This window comes from Bidens hawaiensis, unplaced genomic scaffold, assembly GCF_021521415.1.
Source record: "Bidens hawaiensis isolate Kalapana, Puna unplaced genomic scaffold, B.hawaiensis_p1.1 tig00046083_1, whole genome shotgun sequence".
Lineage (NCBI taxonomy): Eukaryota > Viridiplantae > Streptophyta > Magnoliopsida > Asterales > Asteraceae > Bidens > Bidens hawaiensis.
Window position 1 is genome coordinate 48,776 of NW_027498204.1, and position 16,113 is coordinate 64,888.

Here is a 16,113-nt window from a genome sequence, read left to right on the forward strand (position 1 = left end):
CATACCACCCCTAGACCCATCAATGCTTCAACTTTTATCAAATTTGAAATAGTTGTGTAAGCGTTGACTTTTCCTTCAATGGTGATCAGAACGTTGTATGAGAAGCATGTCATGCAAAATTATGCTCAAATAAAACAAAATAATCACAAAATTGAATGAGTTAACATGTTATGTTTTTTTATGTTGTCATTATGACAAAGTCAAGAATCTCCCTGAAACATATCAAAATATTTTTCATGGTGTAGCTCAGAAAAATAAAGTTCATAAAGAACATTCGTCGTTACAATTTAATGTTCTCCTTTCCTTCGATGAGTGATAAATTGATAAATATATCAATAAAGGTAACAATTATTTGTATTTAGGCTGAGTTGTTAAAACTACTATTGTATGAAAGTCTTATTTCTGAAATTGGTTAATAGCCAAAATTCTTTCAATCATACATATGTGACACTGAGAACGAAATTTTCAATAGAAAGAGCGTTCTCGGGTACATTTCTGCACGTGCATTTTTTTATTAAGTTCATTTAAAAAAATTATTTTGTGATTTAAATAAAATTAATTTATGTACACATAGTATAGAAACAAGCATAAATATAATACATTTTTTCATATACGTTATGTAATTATTTGCTTTACTTGTAATTTTATAATTTGGATAATCACGTGTGTGACACGGGCTCTAAAGCTAGTTACAATATATAGGAAAACAAAAACATAAAAATAGAAAAAGATAAACAATAAGGAAACATAAATTGACTATAATAAGGAAACTAAATAAAATATAAACTTAAAAGATAATAATAAACTTCTTCATATAATATGATCGTATCAATTCCCGACCCCTTGAAAACGTCCTTGTCCTCAAGGACGGAATGTCGTTTCCATGGCGGTCGCCACTCGAGTCGTACAATGACAAGTGGGGCGGTCTCAACGTAGCACCACGATGGCCGCCATTCGAGTCTTCCAGTGTAATTCGCGCCAATGTCAACGGACCACCACAAGGGGCGCAACACGGGCCGCCTTGTTGCCCCTTTTAACGACGTCGGCGCCAATGAGCTAATTGTATTGTTGTAAATTTGATTGGCATCTTTATCAACCACCAAATTACCACTTTGTTGCTTATATTTACCACTTGCATACCCGCCTAAGGTCACATCCCCTAATCCTTGAGTAACTTCCTCATTAACAATGATTTCATGATCAGACTTGACAATTGCATTGATGGAACTAGCATGGAACTGAGTAAGCATTGTAGTAGTGAAATCATCCCATGTGAGGAAGTTTGAACTCCGAAGCCAACCATTAACCCACTAAAATGGTTCATCATCGAAGGATTCAATGACATCGGAAAATCGCTCGACGCCATAGATCGCGTAAAAGAGGAAATATCGTTCGGCTTGAGAGATCCATAGGGCAGGATTGGATCCAGTGAAATGAGGTAATTGTGGATGCTCCCACAAGAGTTCTTCCAAAGCCATCTAGGCTAAGGCTCAATGAAAGCACCAATTGTTACGGTTTATTCGAGACAACCGTCAATCTCCCAATAACACAAGAGAAGAAGAGAAAATAGACCCAAAATAATAATTCTTTCCTATTCTTTTTCTCAATGAAAGCACCAATTGTTACGGTTTATTCGAGGCAGCCGTCAATCTCCCAAGAACACAAGAGAAGAAGAGAAAATAGACCCAAAATAATAATTCTTTCCTATTCTTTTTCTTAAGCGAGATTACAATATATAGGAAAACAAAGACATAAAAATAGAAAAAGATAAACAATAAGGAAACATAATTTGACTATAATAATGAAACTAAATAAAATATAAACTTAAAAGATAATAATAAACTTATTCATATAATATGATCGTATCAATAGTCAACACCAACAATGATAATGTAGTGATTGTAAGATTCATTTCAAGTCTTTTGACTGACATCAACAAATTATAATACTTTGACGATCTTAATGAAGTATGTTTTGGATGCACAATAATTGTGAGTGATGCCATATAAATGATTCAACCGTGTTCTGTATTCACAACTCATACAAGATATACCAGTTGAGAAGTAACATAATGTAACATATAATAAATATTAGTGACTTTAATTATGATTTTGACTAAAACTTTGTCTAGGACTTTTGACTAGGAAATACATACAATTAATCTTGGATATGGCTAAGAATTGGCTGTATCTAATAATGAGAAGCAATTGAACCGGTGACCGATGAAGTTATGGACGAGAAATAAATAGGGTAGCAAGGGCCATCTTGTTTCAAGCTCTACCAGCGGACATACTTCTTTAAGTTTCTAAGAGCTAAAAGCGAAAAAGATACGAAGACTCTAAAGGTGAGATTTATTGGAGGCAAGCAAGTGCAAAAGGCTCGTACTAATAAACAAGTTGGAATCATTGAAGATGAAAGAAAACAAGACAATTGGAGACTATTTAGGTAAGTTAAGCAACTTAGTAGCCCAATTAGAAAACGTTGGCTCGAATCTTGGGGACGAAGTAATAGTAAAATAGTTGCTTAATTCAATGCCAAGGAAGTACTTGGAAATCGTGGTTGCTATAGAACAATACTCGGAAATTGACTTTATGCCACTCAGACTAAACCCCTTTGCCAAGAGCATAGTGATGAGCAGATATGGGATCCGACAAGACTAGAAAGGAGTATTCAAATGATACTAGGATTAATAGTATTCTGGGGATGAGCAATGAATCTATTTAAAGTGGCTCATCGTACGAGGAAATTGTTGGAAGATTAAAGTCTTTTTAAAGAGAGAATCAAAGACCAAGATGAAAAGGAGGATGATCGAGGTAAGAGCACGTGGAGAAGAAAGTTTACACAATGTCGAAACCGGATGTGAACATTGTGGAGAAGGGTAATCAAGGCAACTGCAGACATGGGCAAGGTAGAGGTCGATGAGACAAGGATCAATCCAATGAAAATCAAAGAGAGATTTCGAACATAAGTAGAGTAAGGTGCTTGTCACACCCCAACCTAAGGCGGAAATGCCAGGGCGTGATCCGATTGCTCACCGCTCGAAGATACTATCATAAATATAAATGACAATATCTAATTAATTATGTTTTTCAAATAATACACACAATAATCGAATACAACAAAACAATTCAAATAAATAAATACAATCATTTAAATTCAAGTTTGTCTTCAATATAACCCTAAGGTATTTCTAAGTGTCCATCCTTCAACTCAGGCAACCTGCATATGCGTAGAAAATGGAGTTTTTGTCAACAAACATGTTAAGTGAGTTTATCACCAATTTATGACACCAAAAATAATGTTAATAAAATAAATAAGCAAAACGTAATAAATGCGGTAATGAAATCAAACCATAAGCAAATAAGTTGTCGATTAAACCATTGCCAAGCGAATCAGGCGCTGATAATCAAACATGAGCAAATAATGAGAATAAGACCGTTGCCAAGCGAATCGGGCGACGGTCAATAGTATGAGAACCCTCTCCAAGGGGATATGTCAAGCGATTGAATACAAAGACAAGTAAGCACATGTCAAGCGATTGAAGAAAATAGATTTGGTGAAACAGATGTTATTGTGATAATCGAGATTAAGGAAAGGAGATGGAGATACAAGATCTTAATCGATTAACTTCGATAAAGGAATTTTATTCAGGGGATGAATTACGCAAAGATTTAATTTATAACAAATAGTTAATGGCATGTGGGAGTCCTTAAAGATCGTATTCTTTAGAAATGAAGTTCTTAAGATCGAGAATATAAGTTTAAACATAGTTAACGAAAATTTTGGTGAGTCGAGTTTAGTAAATTTAAGTACTTATGAGTTTAAAGAGAAGTTAATGTAAAGTCATAATTTTTCAAGTTTGTGATTTTGAGATTAGATTAATTCGACTAAGATATTCTAAAATATTATAATAGTTAATAATTTAAATATTAATGATAATACGAAAATATACGTATTTGAATAAATCGTTAATAGATTAAATTGAGAAGCGGATATTCCCGAATCACTGAGATAGTCCTATTCCTATGAAATCTTTAAAATTAGATAAAATACAAATTAGGTAATGAAAGATATTAAATTAGATTAAATTGGGAATTCGTGGATTTTTTCTTTTTCACAAAATCGTTATAAATATTTGGAAATATGTAAATTGAATTATCGATGATGGAAATTTAAGTAAATAACAAATTTTAAATTAAAGTGAAACATATAACAAATTGAGATAAATGCGAGGCTAGAAATGCATGAACCACCATGACTATTCTAACAACTATGAATTTATTATTTAAAACGTTCAAAATTTTCAAAAAATCAAAGTAGGGAGTTGAAATATTTATGATGAAGGTTCACTCAAAAAGTCAATTTAATAATAAAAGTTAAATTAATTAATGGAATTTTTTAATTTAAAAATAAAAATTAAATTTAGAGAATACCTAATTTAGTTTAATAATAATAAAATTTTCAATAATTGAATTTTAATAATAAGGATTTATAAAGTGGAAAATAAGTTGTGAAAACCATCATGATTTTGAGGAAAACAAGAGATAATAAAATATTTATAATTTAAAGTTGAAGATAAGGATTTAAATGTACTTAGAAATTTATAGTTTAAGGATATGGATATAAATAAGAGAATATAATTTAAATAATATTTTAACGGATATGAGTTAGTATAAGATTTCTTGTTCGATGTATTTTAGTTTTGTCGAGATTAGCGGTCGTTTGGTTAACGGAATACATCAGCAAACACTTTATCGATTCTAGTAGTCGAACAACAATCACGAGAAGCAGGTGAACGGCGTTGATTACGATATTTGATTCTTAGGAAAGACATTCTATGAGGACCAACAATGAAAATGTGTAATATGACAGGTGAGTTGTAAGAATGAGTTGATATGAAATTATGGGGATGCGTATGTGTATGTATATGAATTAGTACTAGTGAAGACTCGAGTGTAACATTTTGGATTTTCTAAACCACATTCGTTTAAGTATAACCCGACCCGAAACATTTTTAGATCTTTAATATTAATCAAAATCAAATATTTAAGAGTAATTAAGTTTCTAATAATTCACTTTAAACCATTGTACTTTGAATCATGTTCAAATAAGTAAAAAGTTTATTTAATAACCAAGAACTAAACTATAAGGACCAAAACTGTCATTTTGTGAAACCAGCCACCACCTTCCACCGGAGCGCCGCGCGGGCAGACCCCCATCCTCGTCGCGCGCCGCCTCCAACCATCTGCACAGATCGTTTATGCTTTAGTTCGTTTTCTAGTTCGTTTAAGGTATAAAATCGTTTATTTTAGGCATGTTTGAGTGAATTAAGGTCCAAGTAAACATCATACAACTAAAATACCATTCCTAATTCGTTTTCCCTTGTCCAAGATCAGATCTTTATGAATAAATCGTTGATTCTTTCCTTAAATCGTATATTCTTACCTAAACGGGCCAAAAGCTCATAATTAGTTCGTTTTTGCTATTCTTATATAAACAAGCCCCATTCATCTTGTCACACCCGGACCAAAGGCGGCGGAACATGCCGAGGTGTAACGATTGTCCATAAGCACATGACACTAATTAAAGTGACAGTATTTAATAAACTCATTTCATTTCACCACATCGAAAATGTCACATAACAATTATCCATAAAATAACCATGAACAAGATATCACAAAATATGGCAAATTGATATTGTTCATTTTTACTAATATCCTAAGGTCTTTGATGTCGTTTTCTTCACAATCATAAATCAACCAAGATGCAAACCTGCAACATTTCATAAAATAAAGTTTGTCAACACAAAGGTCGGTGAGCAATTCATAAGTTTAATCATATTAGTATATAATAAAGATAGCCACAAAACTTGCATACGAAACGATAAATAAAAGTGGTAATTTGGATAAATAGATATCGCTAAACACATTAGCGATACCTAGCTATAAGGGGATGCCAAATAGTCTAGGATTTTATAGTTATCGTTAATTGCATTACATTAACGACACCTTGCTATAAGGGGATGCCAAATAGTCTAGGATTTTATAGTTCCACCAACCAAAAGCGATAAACACATAGGCATATAAGCATAGAACACCAAATCGAGCAATTATTTAGGTAAAGTATACAACTACGTTTGTGGTTTAAGATTCAAATATAAAGCATTTTGTTGAATAAGTATGAAATGTCACTCCCAAAATAAAAGATGGAAAATAGGGTATGAAGTACTCACCTTCAAGTGGTAAACTTGAAAGATGATAATTTGGAGATTTGTCGGAACGACGAGTTTAACGCACAATGCCTAAAAAGAAAAGAAGTCTTGAATTTAGAAAGGTTGTCTTGAAGGTGTTTAAACAAAATAAATGTTGAGAAATGTAAATAATTAAAGTAATGAGAATAAGACTGTTGCCAAGCAAGCGATTGAATACAAAGACACGTAAGCACATAACAAGTAGATTTGATTAATCACACACAATTACACGTTTGCTATTTTTGATATATATGTATATAGATATGTATGTATAGTATGATATACACATATGTCCCCAAAACGTTTGTGAAAATTGAGTACAATAGGGGAATGATAAAAAAAACTCACCTGATCGAATAAGCCAAACGGGAATGATTACGACAAGAAAGCGATAATCACGATCTTCAAGAATTACCGAAAAGAATCCTAATTAAATGATATAATATTATGAACAAACTATAAATGATGTAATACGTATAATGAATTTAGGATTTCGATGTGGATTCAGTTACAATCATGCTTGGTATGTTATGGATTGAACGATTGCTTTCTAAGGATCTTTATTATTATTCAATTATAAAAATCATTGTTTGTTATAAAAATCGGGTCTACGAATAATTAGCTCAAATAAATATGAGTTGAGATCTATTATGACAACAACCGTTTAAATATAATCCGCATAAAATTTATATCTTAAAATCTTTAACGAAATCCGATGGTAAAAATATAATTAACACGTTTTAAGATGTTAAATACATTTATTAGGATTTTGTTTAAAATAAATAATACATACATATATTTATATATATATATACACACATATATAATATATATCTAATAAATATGAGTGAATTTATAAAGACGTTTTTACAACGAGAAACATCAATATTAATATCGGTTCTTAATTAAATAATAATGATTTATTATTAATAATAAGATACACACACACATGAAAACTTGGAACGAAATTAGTCGACATGAAACTTTTAACTTTTATGACATCGATTTGAATAAAATATTATTTATTTAATATTTAATATTATTTATAATATATTTTATAACATTAATATGAATTAAAATGATAAAGAAATAAATATAACAAAAAAATGGATAGCCGGACTCGAACCCGCGCCTGATGGCCGGACCAGGTTTGAGCACACACACCCTAGCCAACTGTGCTAGGGTGCCAGCTGGTTAAAATGCGTAAACAGATTTATATATACAGAATTAGAAACAAACCAATTTTGATTCATAAACCCTAACTTATCAAATCGCTCAATCCGTTAAGAGTTCGTTTAATTGATGTTAGGGTTAATGATCAGTACATCTAGGCGAACCTATACATATAATTTATTACCTGATTCATTGATTAAGCACGGGTTTATCATAGGTTAACAGAGCCGGCGAAATAAGATGACGAACAGAGCATCACAGACTTTGATAGAACAATTAAGCATAGGGTTTCAGTACGCGCTGGTCTTAGGGATGTGCAGACACAATTAATTGATTTATGATCAAGCCTAGGTTATATAATAGATTTTAGGTTTAGTCGGTTTAGTTAATACTTAATTCGGATCATTATTTGATCTTGTTTCCTAATTCCTTGAGTCTTTTAGGCCGATAATGATACGGGAAAACATAAACACGATCCAATTCTTAATTTAGAACAACAATTGTGGCTCAAGTAGGCTAAACGGGTCACGGATTGGGTATACGGGTCACGGGTTATGGATACGGGTTCAGAATCCAATTGATTATAAAAGTATTATGCAACAATTGCAATTTAGTCCTTGAAGAGTTGAGGTGGAAACAATAGATGGTTAAAGTTTAGTTTTTGGACTAAAAACGAACATTTTCTAAAATTAAACTTATACTAAATAAATACATAAACAATTATAAATTTTATATTAATGTCTCGATAAACGTGCTTACTTTTCGTTGTTAAAATTTCCCGAACATAAAACGGGTCGGGTAGTAGGTGTGAATTTGTATGTGGAAAACCCGAGTTGTTACAGTGTTGTTTTTTTTTTAAGACAAAAACTGTCTGCAATCTTATTTCATCTGATTTCATGTCTGCAACTAAATATGTGGTATGAGGGTATGCAATCTGAAAATATAATACTGTTTGTTTTATAAACTGGATATCATCTGCATAAGCTGAAAATTAGTTACCTATAAACTGGATATCGTCTGTATAAGCTGAATGGTGGTGGTGGATGGTGGGGTGGTGGTGATGGACGGTTGTGGTGGGTGTGGACGATGTTGGTGGCCGACTGTGGGTGGTGGTGGTGGTGGTGGGGGTGGTGGACGATGGTGGTGGTAGTGGATGATGGTTGTGGCCGACGGTAGGTGGTGGTGTTAATGGATGGTGGTGGTGGCGGGGCGGTGGCGGGTGGTGGCCAGGGACAATGGTGGTGGCCAACGGTGGGGTGGTGGTGGTGGTGGGTGGTGGTGAGTGGTGGTGGCGGACGGTGGGTGGTGGTGGTGGCAGACAGTGGTGGTGGAGGTGGTGGACGGTGGTGGCGGACAGTGACGGTGGGTGGTGGTAGACCGTGGTGGTGGCGGACATTGGTGGTGGTGGGTGGTGGACGGTGGTGGTGGCGAACTGCGGGTGGTGGTGGGGGACGGCGGTGGTGTGTAACATCCACTTTTCTGAGAATTATAAATAACAGAAAGTTCTATAATTAGTGTGTGTCGTTAACTTAATTGGGTGTGTTAATATTTGGATAATAAATGGAATTAGAAGTGTGAGTGGGTTGTGGGGCCCATAGTCCCCTATATAAACCCAACCCCTCCTTTCTTTCACCACTTTCTTCCCTTTCACCACACACACACACTCAAGAACACACACATTTTCTCTAAAGACCCGAATCCGAATCCAGGCTAAAGCAAGGAGGATCTTGGTGTTCGAGTATCTCAAACATCAAGAAAACGTCCAGATCTTCGGGGTTGTCCAGATCTGAACCGAACCCGGAGCAAAAAGGTAAGCTTCGGCCAAAGGGTTAAGTTTTATGGTTAGAATCGACATGCAAACCGATGTAATGATAGACCGGGTTGTGAAATATAAGAAAAACATGAACTTGGTGAGTTTTAGCCTCACGGGTCTATTATAGAACAAAAAGGTGACGTCTGGATTATGAGAAACACGGGTATACAAAGTTGGTACAACCCAAAACACATAAAAAGAGTAGAATCGGGTCCTAAGGAGGAAACAAGGAGAAAAATGGCTTTAAAATGGTAAAAACGACGAAAGGCAGGAATTTCGCATCGCACAGCCATGCGAAGCGAAATCAATATTTTCGCATCGCACAGTCATGCGAAGAGAAAAAGTCATGCGAAGCGAAATTCCATGCGAAGTGAAAAAAAGTCATGCGAAGCGAAATTCTTCCATGCGAAATTTCATGAAATTCATTTTATGATGCATTTTTGTTAAAGGACTGTTAGTGAAAATAAAATTTTTCTGAACTGACCTGGCAGCTCAACCCCAGCCAGGGGCTCTGCCCCTTGGACCCTGCTAGGGGCTGCCGCCCCTAGACCCCGCTACCAGGGGCGTTGCCCCAGGACCCCTGTTAGTTGAGGGTTTCACTAACTTAAATGTAGGAAGTAGTAGTAATGGATAATTGACAAGCGTAATGTGTTGTACAATTAGCCATGCACGACTAAGGAAGGGCATTACCGTTAACGGCGAAAGAAACCGAATCCAGGCTAAAGCAAGGAGGATCTTGGTGTTCGAGTATCTCAAACATCAAGAAAACGTCCAGATCTTCGGGGTTGTCCAGATCTGAACCGAACCCGGAGCAAAAAGGTAAGCTTCGGCCAAAGGGTTAAGTTTTATGGTTAGAATCGACATGCAAACCGATGTAATGATAGACCGGGTTGTGAAATATAAGAAAAACATGAACTTGGTGAGTTTTAGCCTCACGAGTCTATTATAGAACAAAAAGGTGACGTCTGGATTATGAGAAACACGGGTATACAAAGTTGGTACAACCCAAAACACATAAAAAGAGTAGAATCGGGTCCTAAGGAGGAAACAAGGAGAAAAATGGCTTTAAAATGGTAAAAACGACGAAAGGCAGAAATTTCGCATCGCACAGCCATGCGAAGCGAAATCAATATTTTCGCATCGCACAGTCATGCGAAGCGAAATTCCATGCGAAGTGAAAAAAAGTCATGCGAAGCGAAATTCTTCCATGCGAAATTTCATGAAATTCATTTTATGATGCATTTTTGTTAAAGGACTGTTAGTGAAAATAAAATTTTTCTGAGTTGACCTGGCAGCTCAACCCCAGCCAGGGGCTCTGCCCCTTGGACCCTGCTAGGGGCTGCCGCCCCTAGACCCCGCTACCAGGGGCGTTGCCCCAGGACCCCTGTTAGTTGAGGGTTTCACTAACTTAGATGTAGGAAGTAGTAGTAATGGATAATTGACAAGCGTAATGTGTTGTACAATTAGCCATGCACGACTAAGGAAGGGCATTACCGTTAACGGCGAGAGAAACCGACTCCAGGTGAGTTCTAGCCCCCCCCTTTATCTGTTATGTTTTCGGGGCTGTGTGCATACTCCCATGTGATAGTTAATACATTTACTTGAATGGTAAGTGTATGATACGTGTATGACTATGTATAGAATGTTATTATTATATAATGATTATATGTATGATCATGTATATATATTATATACATATGACAGGTATGGTGGTAAGGTTATTCGAGACAGTAGGGACCAGACCCTTATAATATCTGTGATGTTAGGGACCAGACCCTTCCAATATCTGTGATGTCTACGATAGAATGGCTTATGGTATACCATAGGGTTTTATGAAAGAAAGTATGTAAGAACGTATGCATATATGTAAAGTATGTATGAAAGAAGTGATAGTAAATAAGGTATGAATACGTATCTCCGGACACGTATGAGTATGGTATGAATGTAATGTATGTTAATTGATTAACTAGAACTCACTCAGCGTAGCTGACTTTTAGTATGCACGCAGGTAAATAGGTTGAGGCAGCTGGCTTGAGGAGAGACACATGGCACGAGCTAAAGAGACTGGCATCCATGAAGAAGTGTCATGACTATTTTATGTTAATATTTATGAAAAGACAACTTGTATGTTAAGACATGATTTGATGTTTTGTAATGTAATACATGAAGTTTTAATTATTCTGCGAAAGTTTTTATTATCTCTGATTTTAAAACTGTGTTTATGAGTAAATCCAACACCAAAGTAGGGTTACCGGGAACGGGGCCTTACATGGTGGTGCGGCGGAAAGTGGGTGGTGGTGTTGGCTCACGATGGGTGGTGGTAGTGTTGGATATTGAGTGTTGGTAGGATGTTAAGAAGTGTGAAGAAGTTGAACAATAGCTTATTTTTAAGACCATAAAAGCAGTTTTCAGATCTTTTTTTCTAAGAAAACAAACAGTCTTCAGAAGCTTATGTCTACGCGCTTGCAAACGTAAGCCCCTTACAGACCTTTTAAACAAAAACAAACAGTACCTAAGATGTTGAAGTTACAATGAGTATGATCATTTTACATATGAATGCCCCATGCAAAAGAGAAATTAATGAATTTAGTTTAAGAGGAGGATCCGCTGACACTATAGTACTACACTAATGAAGACACAAGTCTATATCAATTTTTTTTTCTTAATTTAAGTTCATTAGCCTAGTTTGGTTTACAAGTTAGTTTAGTATAAATATGTTGGTAAGGTTTTTCCACAAAATTCACTGCGTTTTTGTTTCGAACACATACTCTGCTAGCTAATAGAATGATGTAAAATATCATTTATGTTAAGAAAAACAGTTTTTAACCTCACATATATTCATTAACCAACATGATCATATAGTCTTTAAGAGGTTAAAAACATTAAATCGGAAAGTACATTCAAATTTGAAATCTTTACAAAGACTCAAAGAGGGTTAAACAATAACCACTAGACCTCTTAAATTAATCTTATACATATAATATATATTAAACTAGTGTTTTACCCTGTGTGTTGCACCGGGACAGGTTGGTAAAACCTGGACGGTGGTAAACCCAAGCGTCGTTGGTCCTAAGCGTTGAGGCGATAAGTCGACACAAATTCGATCGGTTTTGATTGCGTGCGTGAGGGTTGTTCTTCAGGTTTGTTTTTCGGGTTTCGGGTTTTTCGGGTCGGGTTCTTCGGGTTTCAAAGTTTTAAATCTTGACCCGAAACCCAACCCAAATCTCTCATGGATTATTCGGGTTTGGGTTATTCGGGTTCGGGTTTTTTCGGGTTGGGTTAATCGGGTTTCGAGTTTCCTAGAAAACAAACAAACAAAAGAAAAAAAAACAAAAACAAAAAAATTTTAAAATTACAATGCTAAAATTAAAACATCATATTGTTCTTTACTTATAACACAAGTAATAAAATAACAAACCAACAAAACTTGATAAAACAATTCAAAAGAAGAGTAAAGCTAACCCGAGCCTTGATCGCATTCAATCGGGCGTGATTTGGTTGTTCGATTTCGGTTGCTATTAGTAATAAACGGAAAACATAAATTAATAATAAACAATCGATCTATAATAGTTAGAATGACAACGGTCGATTAGAGCCAGATTCTGATAACTTTAGTGGCTAAAACTTAGCTTATTATACCTAAAAATATATTTAATTTCAATACTAAAAGTTCGGGTTTTTCGGGTTGACCCAAAACTTATAAATCAAACCCGAGAACCAATCAAAATTACTTCGGTTCGGGTTCGGGTTCTTCGAGTCGGGTTAGTCCGGTTTCGGGTACGAGTTTTTTCGGGTTGGGTTTCGGGTAAAAGTGACAGCCCTAGCGTGCGTTATTATACTAGAACTAAAACCAAATAGAAGACAAAACATTCTAAAAAATTAGGTGGACCAATGAAGTGGAGTCGGTTGGTAAAACTCAAGCGTTGAGGCGGTGAGTCTACTCAAATTCGACCAGTTTCCGTTAGGTTCGTTACGGTACTAGAACAAAAAAAAATCGGTATTCGGTCGGTTTTGGTTACGATCGTTACAGCACTTGAACTAAAACAAAACGCGGCGACTCTACGCGAATTTGACCGGTTTCCGTCACATTCGTTACGGTACCTGAACAAAATCATAAAAAAAAATGTCTTCGACCAAGTGGCCCAATGAGGTACTATGACACCAAAACTCTTATTTATATTAACATATTTAAATAAAAACACAAATAAAATATTAAAAAAATAAAAAGAAGAAACTTAAAAAAAATCTATTTGAAGAATGAGTCTCCATCCACTTAACAAAAATAAAATGTTAAAAGTTGCTCCATATGAGTCTTGAACTTGAGTAGTTTATCATTGCCAAGCATTAACACACTTAACATTAACCAACACACCAAAATGTTATAATTGATTAATCATCAAAATAATTTACATAAAAACAAAACACAACTAATAAAATATTCTAAAAAAGCTTTTGTTGCACCAAACTTCTAAATTATACTAGATATATGATACTGGCTTGAATATTCACCCTAAAGCTAAATTAGGCCTTTAAGACACGCAAAGAAAAAACATTTTTTTAACAGTTTAGATGCGTTAAATAAATTTCTACAAAGAGTCGAACCTGAGAACAAATTACATCAAAAGGAGAGGGTTTTTTAGCCACTCATCCCAAGCAAAGTTAGATTTTCGATTTCTATTCGAGTACCGAGTGAAAGAAAAATAAATTATCGAATCAAAAAATTTTCCACTTTAAATCTCTTTCGGTTGAAACAGTAGCATATTTCTGAATCTCCATATAGGCCACCACGTCACTTAACAAGCACACTCAATAAACTTTTCTTTTTAGCTGAGAATGATGACGAGCCTAATAAATTCATCATCAATTTTGGTTTGACTCTAATAATGAACTCCACTTCAAGCTAGCCCGCAGCAAGTCTCCAAATCTTTTGAGGCAACAAAACAATCTCCAAACAAGTGGTATGTGGTTTCCGGGCTCGAATGGCAAATCGGACAACCAATGGGCTCGATATCAATACCTTGGTAGCGTAATTTGCTCAAGTTCCATCCAGTTAGGTTTCGATCTAACAAAACATGCCAACACAAATATTAACTTCTTTTATAGGATTAGATTATTCCACCTAGTTTGAAATGGTACGCTTGGTAACGTGCATCGGTCAATGTGAACTATTTCAATAACCATATTATTGGCCAAATTAAATACTAGAAAAATTATTTTTTATTTGAAATATTAATGTATATTATACTTTTACTATATTTTATTAGTATATAAAGTCCGGTCTAATATTACTAAAAAGTTAAAGTTGGCAAAAATACTTTGATATATTGGGCGCCGTGGTTTTTGGGGTTATTTACTACGAATGACACTATGAGGTATTGACCAATTTGTGGACCCGAAAGTGTAAAGGAGAAATCAGACCTTGTTTCTCGGCTTTAAATTATCATTTTAAATTTCAAATAAAATGTTTCAACTGAAAATGATGATACAACTTTCAACTATGATTATGACCTTGACTATATGCTAAAGAAATAAATTTTCCATTTAAGTCTGAAAGATATATTGGAATTTTTACTTTTATATTTTGATAACATACTCAAAAACAAAAATAATTCCTATAGTATATTTGATTTGTATAACAAAGGGTCTTTGGCCTACTTCATAGGACCCTTTTTTTTACATCGGTGAATGGAGAGGAATTAAATCTTATGAGTGACAAAAAAAAACGGTTGTTTAAAGAAAAACATATTTTGTTCGAATATAATTATGTCTATAAATAGTTCAACAACCTTAAAACTTTAGCAAGCTTTGTATCAACCAATGAAAACAGACTAGTTTTTTCTTGATGCAAAAATTAAAGGAAACATTTTATAAAATAGCAAACAAGTTTCAAAAGTGTTCCAATTATGTCATTTATGTAACTTTTTTCAAATCGGGTCACTAAATCTTCAAATCAAGTCTCACCGATTTTTTTGTGCGTCAACAAAGAAATGGAGGATAAAATGTGGGAGTCGGAATTTACAGTATATGTAGTTAAATTTAAATAATTTAAAAAACATTAATTATATTAAAATTTAAAAATGAAAAATAAAATCCATGTCGCCACCTAACGTCAACATAAAAAAAAATAAAAAGATTTCCTATGTGAAACAAAAAAGAAAACGGCTAAAAAAACATGTTAAAACCTTTAATTTAATAAAATATGAAAGTTAAGTGACTTAATTGGAACACTTTTTAAAGTTGAGTGGCCTAATTAGAATAATTTTGAAACTTGATTACTATTCTATAAAATTGCCCCAAAATTAAAAGTTGTATTAGAACTTAATTTGCTGTTTTCTTGATGCAAAAATTAAAAGTTGTATTAGAACTTAATTTGCTGTTAATTATTGGTAATAATGAAAATCTTAGTTTTAATACCTTTTAGATTTTCTTTTAAATTACCTCTTAAAGTATATTAAATCTTTCACTCATGTCATCAAACCAACCTCCTATGAAAAATACATTCACAAATGATGGTGTGTAAACTTTGAAGAGCTTTAGTTTACATGACACAAGCCGATGCTTTATGGCTATACAGAACTCCTTGTAATGAGGACATAAAGGACTCCCCATGCTGGTTTTAATAAAAGTTGTGGTTCAAAAATAAAATAAAATAAAAGACAGGACTACATGAAGATCTTGCCTAAAAATTTGAGTAAGACTCGTTATTCTAGCCATCACCACTTTGATGGGATGGTCAGAGGATTTTCGTATTTTTCCATAAGGATTTCTTCTTTGGGGGCGCACGTAAAAGTCTGTAAAAATGGTGAGCGCCAATGTTAGAAGATTCGAACTTGGGTAAGCCGAAAGCATAACCAAAAGCTTCTATCATGCATAACCA